We start from the raw sequence: 7,301 nt of genomic DNA on the forward strand, positions 1-7,301 counted from the left end.
GGGTAACAATATTCATCTTGAGAACAACCGAAGGTTCGAACCTGTTGGGGATCAATTACCTGAAACTTCACCCTGACTGATGTGCCTAAGTTCAAAGGAGTGGAGGACCCGCTCAATCATATCCGTGCTTTCAAAGACTACATGGCCATTAAAGGGGTCAAACAAGAACTTTTTACCCGGATTTTCCCATCCTCTTTGGAACCGATCCCTCGCCAATGGTACTACTCCCTTGATCCGAAAAACCTTACTACTTGGGATGAGATCGTAGTTGAGTTTGCCAAGCAGTATGCCTACAATGTCAAGATCCAGGCCAATACCCGTACTCTCGAAGTGGTAACCCAGAACGACAAGGAGGGGTTCACTGAGTTCTTAACCCATTGGAGGAGGGTGAGTACTCAACTGGTCAGTAAGCCGAGTGAGTCGACTTTGGTGGAAAAGTTTGTCAACAATCTCCGCCCAGTTTATGCCAACCTACTGAGGTATCAGAATATCAAGACCTTCTAGGATCTGCAAATTCTGGGGACACGTATTGAGGATGACCTCCGAAAGGGCGTCTTAGCCAAGACCACTGGCAGAGGTTACCAGGGATCCACCTCAACCGGATCTCGCCCTTACGGCCAGATGAACAAGATCGATGAGGTTAACCTCGTTGAACCATCTGCTAAAAGAACTGAGCGCCCCCAAAGAGTGTTCACCAACATAGGGTCGACTTATGCAAGTGCCTTGAAGAGGCTCATGGACCAGGGGAAGTTACGAGCGATCGGACCTACCCCGGATCCGACCGATGCCAAGAAGTCCCGGTTCTGGAACCCCAGTGCCTACTGTCATTACCATTAGGGAAAAGGGCATGATACCGAAACTTGCTTCAAACTCAAGCACCTCATTCAAGACATGATTGAGAAAGGGGATTTGCCTATACCCCCACCAACTAAACCGAACAACAAAACGAATCCCATGAGAATCGACGCCATCTCTGACGATGAGCCGACTTTAGACTCCTCTCACCTCATCCTGCTAATTGATGACGAGGTTAATGCTTTGGAAAAAGATTCTGCAGACGGAGTGTTTGTGTTTAGCGCTGCCACTATTCTCACTATGTTTCAACAAGTTGAGGAGGCCATAGCCAGCCTCTCCGAGAGAATCACCCGACTTGACGACGCCTACCGTCGGCTCATCTTCAATCCTCCACCACCGCGCCCGAGGGAGAATGCCCCCAAGCATTCAAAACTACCTACACCAAGTTGGATTGCTTCCGTGACCATTATGGAATTGACCTCACGAAAATCACCCTCAAAATAATTACCCTCAAAATAACTACCCCCACAATAAATACCCTCACAATAACTACCCCCATAAAAATCACCCTCACAAAAACCATCCTCACAAAAATATCCCTCACAAGAACCGCCCACCGAGGAATACCCCTCCAAGGTACCCTCGAGACTCCAAAATTAACGGCATCTGGAGAGATGATGTTGAGGATGTCTATATCATCCCACGGAAGGAGAAGCGGGCGAAAGAAATCGGACATATCACCCGGTCCGGACGTCCCTATCAGAACCCGAACAATCCAACGGTCGTTCCAACAACGAATGACCAAGTCGTTCCTGAGGTAGACACTCAACCAAGGGCTCCTGAAAACTCAATCCTGAAACAACTTCAGAAAGCAAAAGCCGAATTCTCAATTAGGCAACTGATCGCAACGTCTTTTGAGCATCGACAAGCCCTGCTACAAGCTTTGGGAAATTTAACAGTGCCCTCCACCTCTTCCCCAGAAGAAATAGTGGCACACATGACAAGGGACGCCCCTGATCTGAACAACCTAGTCGTCTTCTCCGACAAGGATATCCCTCCGTTTGGAGCCAATCATAACCTGGCCCTGTATATCACCGTGTAATGCCTCCAGAAAAATGTACCCATGGTCCTCGTGGATGACGGATCCGCGGTGAATGTCATTCCTCTTAAGACTGCCCATAGGCTGGGTATCAAGGAAGCTGATTTGGTCCCGATAAACCAAGGAGTGCGCGCCTACGACGGCACTCATCGCAAGGTCGCTGGGCTTATCACCTTGACCGTCGCAACCGGACCATTGGAAAGACAAACCAGTATTCAAGTGGTCGACATCAACGCCTCTTTCAATATGCTCCTGGGACGTCCCTGGATTCACGCCGTCAAGGCGGTTACCTCAACTCTCCACCAGAAGATCAGTGTCCCCTTCAACGGGAAAACGATCACAATTCCTACTTCCCCGATCAAAGCCGTCATGAGAAGGGGAATAGCTTCCCAAGCCATTGAGGAGAATGATAATGAAATGTGAGGTTTCCAAGCCGTGAACGCCATAATTGAGGAGTCAACACCCTCTGATTGTGACCCGTTTTCCAACCTCACGGTCAACCGTATCATGATGCGCCGGGTTACTTCCCGGGTTTTCTGCTCAATCCAGTGAAAGACCCGTTGCCTCCATTGAAACAGGCTAAGGTCCCCAAGATTCCCTTTGGGCTGGGATACGAACCTACCGACGAAGATATCCAGAAGATGAACCTCCTAGTCCGAAAACGCAAGAAGCACGGGGTCATCCTTCGTCCCTATCATCTGACTCTCAACGGATACTTTGTCCCAGAGGGAGGGTCCGAGCTCTACCACGGCTTTCCGGAGCCGATCTATGACTCTGTGGTCAAGGCTAGGTACCCGGGAGTGGAAGTCTTCCAGGACTGCTACTTTATCCCCGACAACATCGAAGTTGCATCAACTGAGTCCAAGCCGTCACCATGCCTTGACGGACAAGTTGTCACTCTCCTCTTTGGGGAAGATAACGTGAAACACCTCGACTATGAGGACATCATCAACATCGCCCTGAAGGAAAATCAATTTGACCCAACCGCCTTGATCTCCGATACTGACCCGGAGAAAGCTACCCAAGGCTGGAGGAAGACCGTCAAGTGAACCGATCGTCAAGGCCGCATTCTCAAGATAACAACTGGAGAAGGCCCTATGTTCAAGGAGGGAAGTGAAGAAGGATCTGATTCTGAGTCCAAGTCGGAGTGAGAGTCTGTCATAGCTCCTAACACTCCTGATGTCCCAGTCAAGGTCCCCTTCCCACTGTTTTATCACAAAGTCGTGGCTGATCCAGAGGCCGAGTCTACTAGGGTCACCCCCACTCCCATGAAAGGTGACAACCTGGAGCCTGTTCCAGGGGCTACGTCCTCTGTTGTGTCGCCTCTGACTGACCACGAAATGTCTGTCCTCTCCTAGCTTTTCGCTCGTGTCAACATAATGAACGCTAAGTTTGCTTATGACTCGTCTCATTTTAACTTCAATGCAATTCTGAATGACTATGAGGAATTTGACTTGAGTGACTACCCACCTCACCTAGCCAAAGAACTTGACAAACGGGAAACCAGAACCCCCATAATTGAGGAAACCGAACCTATTAACGTAGGAACCGGCAACACACCTCAAGAACTTAGGATAGGGACAACTCTGGACCCCTCGAAAAGACAACAGTTCATTGACCTCCTCCACGAATACAAGGACATGTTCGCCTGGTCCTCAGAGATATGCCTGGGATTGACAGAGAAATCGCAGAGCACCGGATACCCATTAAACCCGGAGCGAAACCTGTGAAACAAAAGCTACACCGGATGCGTCCTGAATGGGCCCTAAAAATCAAGGAAGAAGTGGATAAACAGTTCAAAGCTGGTTTCATCAAAGTGTCTGAATACTCTGATTAGGTGGCCAACATTGTGCCAGTACCAAAGAAAGACGAAAGAATTCGGGTTTGCGTCGACTTCAGGGATCTGAACAAGGCGAGTCCAAAGGACGACTTCCCTTTGCCACATGTTGACATTCTGGTGGACAACACTGCCGAGCATGCTCTCCTATCATTCATGGACGGGTATGATGGGTATAACCAGATTAAAATGGCTGAGGAAGACATGCACAAGACTGCGTTCACTACAGAGTGGGGTACATATTGCTACACGGTCATGCCTTTTGGCCTCATCAACGCCGGAGCAACCTATCAAAGAACCGCTACCACTCTCCTACATGATATGATGCACAAGGAGGTAGAGGTATATGTCGATGACATGATTGTCAAATCAAAAGAACGGGACGGCCACATCAATGCCCTCCGGAAATTCTTCGCTCGTCTGCGGAAATACAACATGAGACTAAATCCTCAGAAGTGTGCATTCGGGGTCACCTGTGGAAAACTCTTGGGACATGTCGTCAGCAAAAAAGGCATTGAGATTGATCCAACCAAAATCAAAGCCCTTCAGCAAATGTCTCGGCCTAAGAACGAGAAGGAGATTCGGGGATTTCTCGGTCAGGTTCAATACATCAGTCGCTTCATTGCCAAGCTCACCATGATTTGTGAACCGATATTCAAAAAGCTTCGCGCCTCCAATCACACCGATTGGGACGACGACTGTCAGAAGGCCTTCGACAGGATAAATGAAATCCTATCCAAACCTCCTGTCCTCATGCCACCTCAACCGGGGATTCCTCTATCTCTATACCTGACTGTTACCAACACGGCCATGGGAGCAATGCTAGCACAAACAGTTGGCAACGAAGAACGAGCCATCTACTACATCAGCAAAAAGTTCATTGAGTACGAGACGAGGTATACCCAACTGGAAAAGACATGCCTTGCCCTAGTATGTTCAACAAAGAAGCTGCGGCATTACATGCTCAGCTACACGGTCCACATCTACTCCAAGATGGACGCGGTCAAATACATCTTCGAAAAACCCGTACTAAACGGAAGGCTGTCTAGGTGGACACTCATGCTGTCCGAGTTTGATCTCAAGTTTGTACCCCTCAAGGTTATCAAGGGAAGAGCAGTTGCCGATTTCCTAGCAGAAAATCCCGTCAACGAGGATCCAACGACCGACACATGGTTACTTCCTGATGAAGACATCCTTTGTGCCGACTCCGACGTATGGGACCTATGCTTCGATGGTTCATCTAATCTGAGAGGCTTCGGGGTAGGAATCCTTCTAATTTCACCAGAGGGAGAACATATTCCGAACTCGGTCAAGCTGGACTTTGCCGTCACCAACAACGCCGCTGAATATGAAGGATGCCTCATCGGCCTACAAGAAGCCATCACACATGGCATCGAGAGATTGGGGGTCCATGGCGATTCCTCGCTCATCATCAATCAAGTGTCTGGATCATGGAAGATCGATCTGACAGCTTAGCTCCTTACCAAGCGAAGATCAATCAAGGGGCCGAATTTTTTGACCAAGTCGACTACTTCCATCTGCCACGAGAGGAAAATCAATTCGCTGATGCCCTGGCAAAACTTGCCGCGCTCGTCAATATACCTGACGACATGACATCAATGTCCCTATGTGTCGAGAGAAGGAGCGAGCCAGCCCACATTTGTGCCATTATCAACGACGAGGAAAGCCATGATGAACCATTGTACCAAGCCATCCTCAACTACAAAACCAAAAACGAATTCCCTCCCAACTCTGATCAAAGAGGACAAAGAGCCATCCGTTTACTTGTATCACAATTCGTGATAAACCAAAACCAACTATACAAAAGAACACCCCAAGGAATTCTCCTCCTTTGCATTGACCATCACAAAGCCAAAAAAGTCATGGGAGAGGTTCACGACGGAGAATGTGGCCCTCACATGAGCGCAATGATGCTTACACAGAAAATCATGCGGCTAGGTTACTACTGGACCACCATGGAAGCTGATTGCCGTAACTACGTCAAACATTGCCACAATTGCCAAATCTTCGCCAACATACAACACATACCACCATCCCTTTTATACACCATGACCTCACCCTGGCCTTTCTCAACCTGGGGCATCAACATCTTCGGGAAAGTAATCCCGATAGGCACCAAGGGGCATTGCTTCGTCCTTGTCGCCATCGACTACTTCACCAAATGGGTAGAAGCACAGTCATTTGCAGTCTTGACCGCCAAACAAGTGGCCAAGTTCAATCAAAACAACATCATCTGCCGGTATGGGGTACCCCATGAAATCATCAGCGATCAAGGCTCTCACTTCCGGGCGGAAACTCAAGCCTTACTGGACAAATACAAAATCAAACGACATCGATCATCCCCCTACCGTCCCCAAACCAACGGAGCAGTGGAGGCAGCGAACAAAACTCTTATCACCATTATCAAGGAAATGCAAGACAACTACCGCGATTAGGCGAGCAAACTCCCATTCGTACTCTGGGGATACCGAACCTCCATTCGAACACCGACAGGCGCCACACCCTTCTACCTAGCATATGGTATGGAAGCGGTTCAACCGGTAGAGTTAGAGGTCCCTTCTCTACGCATCCTACTGGAAAGTCATGTCCCTGAGGCGGAATGTACCCGTCGAAGGTATGAACAACTCACTCTTCTAGACGAACGATGACTCAACGCCTTGCACAACGTCCAGCTATACCAACGACTTATACAACGGGCCTTCAACAAGAAGGTTAAACCCAGAAACATCCAGGAGGGCGACTTGGTCCGCAAGTCAGTTCGAGCACCATTACCCGTCGATCCGAGGGGAAAATTCAAACCCAACTAGGCCGGGCCATACCTGGTCAAGAAAATACTTTCGGGGGGCGCAGTGAGACTGAGTGACCTAGATTGGGAGGATTTTACAAACCCAACCAACCTAGACCAGCTTAAAAAATACTACCCTTGAACCATAGCAACCAACGACCTAGCCTAGTTTTACAACTAGCAATGACCTCAACCCTTTTCAAGTCAAGTTTTTCAACGTGTTCTGATTTGAAATTGCATATTTTATCGAGTCTAAGCTGCGGCACCTTGCCCGTTTCGAATGTCCTTTGATCCGTCAAAGGCAACATCCATTTGCACTAAAACAAACCCCCTGAACTACGAGCATGGTTTGATTTCACCTCTTCAGGTGAATACGTAGGCAATCCCTCTTATGCCTGAGGGATACAACCACAAAACCCAAATCAAACTCACAAAACATTTCAAACTACGATCACGGTTTGATTTCACCTCTTTAGGTGAATACGTAGGCAGTCCTTTCTTACACAAGAAGGATACAACCATCCCCGCAATCAAAAACAACCATGCCCATACAAAAAATCCCCACGTACAAAAAATATCCCAAAAAAAGGGAAAAGGGAAAAACATTCCCTTTTCCACAAAAATACAAAAATGAGCCTTTTTCCCTTCCCACAAAATTCCACTTTCCCAAGTGCAAATGTTTAGGACGATTCAAATTGAATTGCCTTCACCAAATGGATGGAAGAAGCAAGCGTTCACAATTTTTGACACTAGCAATCCTCTTA

Source organism: Silene latifolia, unplaced genomic scaffold, assembly GCF_048544455.1.
Source record: "Silene latifolia isolate original U9 population unplaced genomic scaffold, ASM4854445v1 scaffold_432, whole genome shotgun sequence".
Taxonomy (NCBI): Eukaryota; Viridiplantae; Streptophyta; class Magnoliopsida; order Caryophyllales; family Caryophyllaceae; genus Silene; species Silene latifolia.